This window comes from Ascaphus truei, chromosome 5 (genome assembly GCF_040206685.1).
Source record: "Ascaphus truei isolate aAscTru1 chromosome 5, aAscTru1.hap1, whole genome shotgun sequence".
In the NCBI taxonomy this organism is placed as follows: domain Eukaryota; kingdom Metazoa; phylum Chordata; class Amphibia; order Anura; family Ascaphidae; genus Ascaphus; species Ascaphus truei.
The window spans coordinates 60,924,399-60,935,283 of record NC_134487.1 but is presented as its reverse complement, the minus strand read 5'-3'; the positions used below and the strand labels follow the sequence as shown (position 1 = coordinate 60,935,283).

Here is a 10,885-nt window from a genome sequence, read left to right as displayed (position 1 = left end):
ATAATGCAGCTAAATGTACACAGTAGTTGCTAATTGCATTCAATACACATTTCTCAGAAATGCAACAATTTCACAATACATTATGTGAGTTGCAAGACAAGGGAAACCATGTATGTATGTATGTATGTATATATGTTTGTATGTATGTATATATGTATGTATGCATGTGTAACCCCATTTCCCTATGCCCAAGGGAACTACGCGGGCATCTACGTGTGCTACTGACTGTAAATGTTTGCTCGCAGAAGGCCTAAGGCCGGTTCTATAGTGCGTGCGCGCGGCAGTTTTAGTTGGCTGAGGTTAGTCAGCCATTCTATAATGGTGCCGCGCGCGCACACGGCAGGGAGCCTGGAACCGGCTGACAGAGGGGACGATGAGAGAAAGAAAGAATTTATTTTACTATTTGTATTATAAATTTTACTAAGATCTTTTTATTTGTTATCTTCAATTGCAAGAACAATATATTTTCTCATGTACAATTTTAGATTATGGTGCTGGGAAATGCAGTCACAGTTATATGAATCAGTCTTGCTGGGCACATGATAGAAACAAGATACAATAAGGAAAAGAGAAAAAAAGTTGCGTTTTGTTGGCATGCAGAAGCGAGTTTGGCACTGAGCATTAAAATAACAGATACTTTCAATGATTAAAGTTATGCTGCCTTAGCCGGCTGCAAAACTACAGTAAAACCATATATTTTTTTTCAGCTTTCCCTCCCCCTGCTGTTTTAGTTTCACAGGAGCTCGTGCTTTTTAGATTACATTGTTCTCAAACCTAAACATCTGATAAACTGTTAAATCCAATCTAGTGGCCCTTTAAATAATGCAAATTATACCGAATTTCTTGCGACAGACCTCCTTAAATGTGGACCAGTGGTTTGTCATGAGGGAGTGTGCTACTTTATTCTTGGATGCTCTCCCCGTGTGACCTCTCTGAGCAGCAGACAAAGAACTCATGTTGAAACCATCTACCACTGGTAAAGAGGTAAGCTTCTTTTCTATCTGTATCCACGAGGAAGTCCTATTAACTAGACTTTTACTTGCAAAACTGTTGTAAATACAGTGCAACCAACAACATATTTATCATTGAAAAGGAATCCCATGGGAAGCATTGGAGATTTTTCTTTGGTAAATGGAAATGATTTGTATTACTTTTTGTATCATGTTTGCAATTGGGGGACTTGGTAAATAAACCCAAACGGACTTAATATTGCTGTAATTCTGCATTCATTTAACATGTGATTTTTCTGAAAAGTCCTATGGGTCATTTGGTTAACGTCTGCACTACTGGAGTAATTTAAAGCACAGGGATTAAAGAGGCAATGCAAGCATGCTATTTTGTTTTTAACATAGGATTGAAGCAGGGGGTCTCCGGAGATGAAACCTACTAATTTCAGCTCCAGGACCCCCTTGCATCCGGAGATAGAGACCTCAGTATTTGGTGCTGGTAGCTACTCTGCTTGGCTACCAGGGTTCATGTAATGGATTTTCAAAGCTCCTGCCCCCTGCGGGCCAATAGGAAGCCGTGTCGTCATCAGGTCGGGCTTCCTATTGGCCCGCGTGACGCGGGAGCTTTAAACCCCAGCTAGCCCAGTCAGAGCTGCTACTGGCACCCTGGAAGCAGGAGGTCCCTGGAGCTGAAATTAATGGTGTTCAGCTCTGGAGACCCCCTGTTATAATCCTATGTAAAAAAAAAAATCACCCCTTGGATTGCTTCTTTAAGATGTACTAGTGATCCCCCCCTTTTTTTTATTGCTTAAGACACTGGTACAATTCTGCTCTTCAGTGGTTTCCAGGTGCATCAAAGATAGTTTTGGTCCATTTACTATTGCACAACAATTCTGACCATCAAGGGCAGGTGTCTGCAACTTCTCATGGAATTTGAGCCATTTTACAAAAAAATTCTTTCGCCAAAATATTCTGAGAGCCGCAACACATGCATGAATATTACACCCCCGCAAACACATACATATACTGTACACGCACTAATAGGTATACACTGTTTAAGCATTAACATACAACAAAATATGAGGGGGAATAAAATACATCTCACAATAATAATGCAGAGACTTCCGGGACTCTTACCTGACTGCCCATGGCAGTTCCTCAAGTGCCGGCGCTGCTGCGTGCGTCGACGTTGCTACATTTTGCCGAGACACCTCAATTTGACATTTCGGGCTGCAGTCACATGACGTCTGCGTCACATGAGCTGGTTCAGCCAATGAGGGCGAACGAGCTCCCTGACGCTTCCATGACGCGTTCGCCTTGCCCTCCGCCACGCCCCAGAATGCATCCCCAATCTCCTGCAGCCTAGTGCACACATCGCTGAGGCTGCAGGAGTGCGCGCGGTGGTGCGCACGGTAGCCGCGCCACCACCATCAGCTCGGACTAAGTCCCTTTATTTCGTTTTTTTAACTTGGTTTAATGTGCAAAACAGTGTCATTTACAAATACACAATACATACATACACTAACCTCCCCAAAATGCACCTACACGACCCCCCCCCCAAATACACACACACCCTACCCCCCAAATTCACACACTACCCCACTCCCCCAAATACATATATATATATTACAAAAAACACACAGAGTAGCGCTAGATAGTTAGTAGAAAAAGTGAATATATAATTAATTGAGTGATATATTAATTAAAAGTGATTAAATGACTTCATATGTATAATGCTTGTAATGATAAGTCTAAATTTATAAATGAAAATATATTCTCAAGTGCCAAACTGTGATGATGCCGTGAATTAAAGTCCAAAAAAGATATATATATATATATATATATATATATATATATATATATAGACACATATACCAGTAAATATATAGTCCAATTGATCAAAATTGATAAAGTTCCAGAGAAGTCCAATTGGAAACCCAGCAATCAAGTCCTAGGAGTATTTGCAGCTTCAAAATAAGTGGTGTAGCCTCCCACTTATGAACCTATAGATAAAAAACAAAAAGCGCAATCTCCATAGCGCGTGACTGTATAAAAAATAGGGTAAATTTATTAAAACGATGATCCCAAGGAAATACACTTACAGGATACTTATAAAACACATGTGTGGGAGAGAAATCTCTCTGGGAGTCAACAGCATGGACGGAGGGATCCAAGATGAAAGTAATGCACCTGATCAACTATGGATGCAGCATGCAGCTCCTGCCACGAGCTCACAGCGTCCCAGCTTCTCTCAATGATTCACAGATCTTTCTTCCGTGTGCAATTAAACCCCAAGAGCGGGGGAATCAGCCGGCTGGAGCTACAGGAAACTAACAGGACAGGCGTTTGATGATCTTGATGTTCAACTCAGGGTGCCAGCGCCTCCAGCTCCAGTGGGCTCCAGGATTTCCAGAGTCAGTCCTTCACTAGGACAGATTCCATCCATATCCCTACCCAATAGACTGTTAACTCAGGCAGGGATATATGAAAAGGGATGCTTTATTGGGCAGTCACTGCAGATGTTACACAGTGGATGCAGATAGGTCACAGAGGATACCAGACCTCTGGATGGTACTGGGCTCTCTGGTAGTCTTGAGGCCTCTAATCTCTCTGGCCCATTCAGCCCAGGAGGGACTGACTGGCCTGGCTCACTCCCAGCCGGGAGGAGCACACACCACCTCTCCCTAGGAGGGGTGCCCAACAACTGAACTATAATTTAGAACTTCCTCTCTGATGCACCAGAAGGAGAGGGCACAAGGTCTGTACCACTATTGGCTGTACACAGACTCTTGTGGCACCACCTCTTCTGTCACTCCGAGAGTCAGCATCATGGGGTGCAATGCCCGCAGGATAGCCTGTCACAGCTATATATATCACACTTTTCCCCACCCCCCGGGAGATATGGCAGCTACGGTATGTGTGGTGCTTTTACCTGTGGCTCACAGGAGGCCTGAACCTCTGCTGCATGGAGCCTGGGGTGTACCTGATCCGTCGGGTGACTGTGCTTCCACCTAACAGTGTGGGATAACCCTTTGCAGGACAATATAAGTAATACATACTGGTATGATATAACAGGTTTACTGAACACATGAGAGTAATAAGTATGATACAGAATCACTCAGGCCTCGCAGGACCGTACCCCCTTACCGTGCCCCCAACACCGTGTCCACACACCTTGGGGTTTACCCCAAAGTACTGAGGTGCCCCAGGGCACCCAACCATCCTGGTGTCGACAGAGTCAACCCACCCAAAGTGTGAGACAGCTCTGCCCACTAATGTGTGTACAGTTAGTGCACTTAAGAGTACCTACCCAGGTGCTCCTGCAACCAGGTATGGTCAGAAGAGGAAGCAGATCCACTGATCCCAGTGATGGTGGCATAGCCTCAGCCTCTACGTTGTGTGGTATCCCGCTTAGACGGTGCCACCATGAAGAATGTCTCTGATTGGTAGGTGGTGATCTGGTCCTAGACCACTTGATGCCAGGATGCAGCTGCGTCCTGTCTGTGTCCCTCACACTGGTACTACAGGGCAAAGTCCCTATCTATGGGCCTGTCCCTGCAGCAACCACAAGCTGAAGGAAATCGGGGCATAAGGGGGTCTCTGGCCTAGTGCAGGGGTCACTGATAACCTGCACACACACAGCCTACCCTTGTCCTGTCCCAGGCCCGACTGCTGGCTTGGTCTCGGCGTGCAAAATGTATCCAGTTCATGGCAGGAGAAACCAGCTGCGCGATTGGCTAAGCTTAGCCACCTGACTAGCAGCCCCTGGAGCTGCTGGGGATTGAAGTTTCCCCTGCGGAGCCTATCTGTAATGGCTCTCGCTCGCGCTTGCTCCTGCGCATGCACGAGGTGAACTAAGATGGTCGACAGACCTGGGAATGATCTGCACATGCGCAACATGTCTCTTGAGCCGGCGCCAACCCCAACATGGCGGTGCCCTGTGGCTGTGCTCCCCATGGGCCTCCCGCCACCTGCTCGCCCGGCAACAACCTCCCTGTTCGGAGGTAAGAGGAGTGGGGGGTGGAACGGAGGAACCGAGGACCAGATGGGACCTAGTTACATATATGTGTGTGTGTGTATATATATATATATATACACACACACACATATATGTAACTAGGTCCCATCTGGGGGACCGGCTCAAGAGACATATTGCGCATGTGCAGAGCATTCCCGGGTCTGTCGACCATCTTAGTTCACCTCGTGCATATATATATATATATATATATATATATATATATATATATATATATATATATATATATATATATACACACACTTGCATTGGGCCTCTCTCCCTCCCTGACCTGGCAGTGGGGGGGCGGCTCTCTGCAGGTTGCTGACCCCCAGCTGCTGCCTGCACCTCTCCTCTCCTGTCCCTCGCCAGGCTGTGACATTGGCTCGCGCCGGAAGTTGCGACACGCAATTCTGGCCCGCACTAGCATGACAGCCCAGCGTGGGACAGTGCAGGAGATAGGCAGGCAAGCAGCTAGGGAGATGTCGGGCCTGGCGGCAACAAGAGGTCTGACCAGAGCCAGCCGGGGCCCCCTGCAGCCACCGCCAGAATAACGAGGGAGAGAGGCAGCAGCTGGGGTCAGCAACCTGCAGAGAGCCACAGGCAGGAGCGGAAAGAGCCGCATGCCACTCTGGAGCTGCAAGTTGCCGACCCCTGATCTAGGTCATTAAGCTATAAACGTTTTGTGACCTCTAACAAATTTTAGAAATTACCATTTGCATTTAGATAATTAATGAATAAAGTATTATTTGATTACACTCAAAATACTTAAAAATATTTCTTTTAAAACTGTTTTTTTGTGGGCGCTATTTAAAAATGTCAACTGGTTTGATTTTTTTAACAAAACGTCTACAGCTTAATTGTGTCTTCATTTAGCAGTCGAAACCAAACTGTTGTACATTATGTGATATTGTTTGTTGGGATTTTTGCAGTTAGATTGAAAACCTATACAGAAGTTTAAATTGTATTAAGAAAAACTAAGATAAATTAAGTTGTCATGTGCCTTAAGTGCTTTCTATTTGTAAATTGAGTAAATGTTGCTATGCGAGAGTCCAGCATTAATTTAAACAAACAGTAGGTAAACAGCTTTCAGCATTATATATTAAACAAAGTGATGTGAAAGGCGAGCCTAAATAAATTGTGACAAAATATTATATATTAATATAATTTATAAGTGAGTATTAGAAGGTGAATATAATTTTTGGGAATGTATTAAGCGATAGTGAAATGAGTGATACAAACTAAAAAAAATGTTGCTTTGGACCCTTTTTCAGAATTTGTTCCCAAATCATTCCATTTGTCGAAATCTTCAAATATTTGGGGAGCACAGGTACCGAAAAAGAAAAGATAAGGACACAATAGTTCAATACTGTATCTTCAATGGAAATGTGGTGAGTACTCTTATATTTTAACTTCTTCAGTGCACAAAACCATATCAAAGGAGTTAATGACCCAGCACAGAAACAGCACTAAGCAGATCTCATTGGTTACAAATTCAAACGATCAAATACCATTTCATACAGTAGTTAAGTGTTAGTGGTCTCAACCCTCTGTTGTCTATCCTTCAACCAGTTTTACACTAACCTCTTGTGTGGCACTGTATCAAACGCCTTTGCAAAATCTAAGTAGACCACATAAACTGCATTACCCTGGTCTAAATTCCTACTTACCTCCTCAAAGAAACAAATAAGGTTAGTTTTGCATGATCTATCCTTCATAAATCTATGCTGACTATTACTAATAATTTTGTTTTCCATTAGGTTTCCTGAATAGTATCCTGTATTAAACCTTCAAGTACCTTCCCCACTATTGAAGTCAGGCTTACAGGTCTGTAATTCCCTGGTTGTGATCTAGCTCCCTTTTTAAATGTAGGCACAACATCAGCTTTACGCCGATCTTGTGGTATTGAGCCTGTGGAAATGGAGCCCTTGAATATTAAATGTAATGGTTTGGCTATTACTGAACTTAACTCCTAAAGAACTCTTAGATGTATACCATCGGGGCCAGGTGCCATATTTACATTCATTTTATCAAGCCGCCTATGAACTTCTTCCTCAGTTAACAAATTGTTTGTTAATATAGAGGTTGTGGCTTCCTTTGCGGCACAACTATTGAAATGGATTCTTCCCTGGTAAACAGAGGCAAAGAATCTAAACGTTTGCCTCTTCTTTTCCATTTCCTCCTCTACCTGTTTATTTAATCACATTGGTTTTGATTTATTTCTTTTATTTTTATTACCCAAGGGTATACACTGATAAGTGTGCTTTTCTAATAATGTTTAAAGACTGCCCATTTATTTATCTTCTACATTTTTCCCTCCAAAAACGTCATCCCAATGTATTCCTTGTAGATTACTCCTCAGTTTACTAAAATCTGCCTTTCTAAAGTTTAAAGCTGCAGTTCAGTCAATATCCTGCATGTGTGGTTTTTTTAATAAATCAGTTCTGTAGTAAGAAAAAATACTTTTAGCATTTTCTGTTTTTAAAAAAACAACTTTTAAAGACCAATTTTCTTGTATTCTATTTTAACAGCCATTTGCTAAGGCACTGCCCCTTCATGTCCTGTCACAAGCCCTGGCACACCCCTTTGTCAGCCCTGCCCTCCCTCTAGCACATGCCAGTGCAGGATTGCTCATGAATATTCATGAGCTTCCACTGACAGACAAGCAGAATATAAACAGATCCCTTCACTAATTATGTCACCAAATTTCGACCTATCAATACATGGAGAACGAATTTACTGGCAGCTATACAGTTCTTTAGGTAATTAGAGATTGCACACATAAAACTATTGAAGTAAAAAAATAAATAAAATTAAAAAAAAGACTGAACTGCAGCTTTAAGGTCTTTGTTGAACCCAAGTAATCTGTTTTTTGATCATTTATTTCAGAGGAGAACATGTTACCCAAATGTTCCAGAACTTTAATATTTGTTATTACTTCTACATTGTTTGATATTACCAAATACAGTATTGCCCCTCTCCTGGTTGGTTCCTCCATAATTTGGGTCAAGTAATTGTCTATAAGCACCCCCAAAAGTCTGCTTCCTTTTGTTGTGAATTGTAATCTCATTGCCCCAGTCAATATCTGGATAATTAAAATCACCCATTATGCAAACATGCAAATACAAAATAAGAGTCCCCGGCGCTATTAAAGTCCAAGATACCGTAGTTCAAATAGATAATCCTGAATGAGAGACTTTTCTGGATGGTAAATGGAGTGTTGAGAAAAGTTCCAGATCGATGAGGGTGTCCTGAGGGATATCTCCACAATGGTTCTGGAATGATAGAAACAAAGGGACACACCAATTGCGCAGTATGAAATAGCACAGGTCCCTATCTAGAACTGAAAAAAGCCCTACTCACAAGATATTTTCTTGTTGGTACAGGGGAGAGAATCTGTACTTGTCCTATCTTCAACATGTTATTCCATGGACCCAACGTGGTCTGACGCGATGTTTCTTCCCTTAGGACAGCAATTGCACTCGCAGATGGACCCGATACAGCACACCCATGCGTGAAGGGAAATAGGACACTAATAGTGTAGTACGTAATACACTTTAATAAAAAACTTAAAATACAAACTACCCACACTTACATTGTATGGGGGATAGTAATGTGACTCACGGATGCCGTCCGCAACCTGTTACCAGCATGATCAGCCCACAGAGAGACTCACTGGATACAGCACCCGCAACCGGCGAACCGATGACGTCAACAATGCAGGGCGCTCTCACAGCGTCAGGTGACTATGGTGGTCGGACCGGCTCAAATTACTAAGCTCCTCCTCCCTACGCGTTTCATGACTCAGCGTCACTTCCTCAGGGGATGGTGGAGCTTAGTGAGGATGATGTTTAAATACCAGCCTGATTAAATGGCCATCCTCAACGGGGAGGGACATAGAAGTTACAGACAGCTCACAATATCAACAAATAACAGCGCTCAGATAACGGAAAGCTGATGGGGTCAATCAATGTTGTTCAATGTGAACTGAATGTACAAAACCAAAACTGCAGATAAGATAAAATGAAATAAAAAATACTTGTATAAAATGGAATGGAAACAAATGAATCATATATTCTGGTGGCGCGGCACAAACAGTTTCTGAGATTCCTTTAAAAATGCTGTCAAGTCAAATTCTATGTTGAGACCTAGGGGAGACAGAGTTTTTAGCACATATATCCAGTAGCTTTCGCGTCTGGATACTGTGTTTAATCTGTCCCCCCCACGCCAACTGCCTTTAGGATTATCATTGCCCATGCAGATAAGGCCTTCTGGATTTTGATTATGCTTCAATACGTGGGCCGTACTGGAAGGCCCCTGAAGCGACGTTTCCCTGAACATGTATACAACATTAAAAGGGGCCTTGAGACCCATAGTGTCTCCAATCATTTTCTATTGAAGCATAATCAAAATCCAGAAGGCCTTATCTGCATGGGCATTGATAATCCTAAAGGCGGTTGGCGTGGGGGGGACAGATTAAACACAGTATCCAGACGCGAAGCTACTGGATATATGTGCTAAAAACTCTGTCTCCCCTAGGTCTCAACATAGAATTTGACTTGACAGCATTTTTAAAGGAATCTTAGAAACTGTTTGTGCCGCGCCACCAGAATATATGATTAATTTGTTTCCATTCCATTTTATACAAGTATTTTTTATTTTTATTTCATTTTATCTTATCTGCAGTTTTGGTTTTGTACATTCAGTTCACATTGAACAACATTGATTGACCTCATCAGCTTTCCGTTATCTGAGCGATGTTATTTGTTGATATTGTGAGCTGTCTGTAACTTCTATGTCCCTCCCCGTTGTGGGATGGCCATTTAATCAGGCTGGTATTTAAACATCGTCCTCACTAAGCTCCACCACCCCCTGAGGAAGTGACGCTGAGTCACGAAAGGCGTAGGGAGGAGGAGCTTAGTAATTTGAGCCGGTCCGACCACCATAGTCACCTGACGCTGTGAGAGCGCCCTGCATTGTTGACGTCATCGGTTCGCCGGTTGCGGGTGCTGTATCCAGTGAGTCTCTCTGTGGGCTGATCAGGCTGGTAACAGGTTGCTGACGGCATCCGTGAGTCACATTACTATCCCCCATACAATGTAAGTGTGGGTAGTTTGTATTTTAAGTTTTTTTATTAAAGTGTATTACGTACTACACTATTAGTGTCCTATTTCCCTTCACGCATGGGTGTGCTGTATCGGGTCCATCTGCGAGTGCAATTGCTGTCCTAAGGGAAGAAACATCGCGTCAGACCACGTGGGGTCCGTGGAATCACGTGTTGAAGATAGGACAAGTACAGATTCTCTCCCCTGTACCAACAAGAAAATATCTTGTGAGTAGGGCTTTTTTCAGTTCTAGATAGGGACCTGTGCTGTTTCATACTGCGCAATTGGTGTGTCCCTTGGTTTCTATCATTCCAGAATCATCGTGGAGATATCCCTCAGTACACCCTCATCTGGAACTTTTCTCAACACTCCATTTACCATTCAGAGAAGTCTCTCATTTAGGACTATTTGAACTACGGTATCTTGGACTTTAATAGCGCCGGGGACTCTTATTTTGTATTTGTATTTTGTCTACAGGTTGGAATTATCTGTTTATGTAGTTCCCCTTGGCAGCTTTTTTCACCTTTGGTTATATACACATAATCACTTTTGTTTAGATCACATTATTATTTATTTGGATGTAGGTTAGAGCTTGGAGTGGGTTAAATTAGTTTTTTGTTTAGTTTTATTATGCAAACATGTCCTAGTTTTGATGCCTTCTCCATTTGCAAAAGTATTTTAGCTTCCTCAATCTCACAGATACAGCTCAACCCCGTTATAGTGCGATCCACTATAACGCGAATCCGTTATAACGCGGTTTTAGCATGGACCCTGAATTTAAAAAAAAAAAAAAAAAAGTTAACATTTTTTTTGCGCAC

The 10,885-nt window shown here is 42.8% G+C and overlaps 1 protein-coding gene across 3 annotated transcripts in view; it reads left to right on the top strand.

Moving 5' to 3' along the window:
* Positions 1-736: 736 nt before the first annotated feature.
* SPAM1 (sperm adhesion molecule 1) overlaps positions 737-10,885 on the top strand; it is a 30,631-nt gene continuing 20,482 nt past the window's right edge. Inside the window, exons 1-2 of one of the 3 annotated variants that reach the window (XM_075599881.1) lie at positions 737-984; positions 6,237-6,353. The gene's annotated coding sequence lies outside the window, so the exon portion shown is untranslated. Of the gene's footprint in view, positions 985-6,236; positions 6,354-9,842; positions 10,062-10,083; positions 10,295-10,885 lie in introns of those variants that run through there. The other 2 variants (XM_075599882.1, XM_075599883.1) reach the window with 2 other exon arrangements.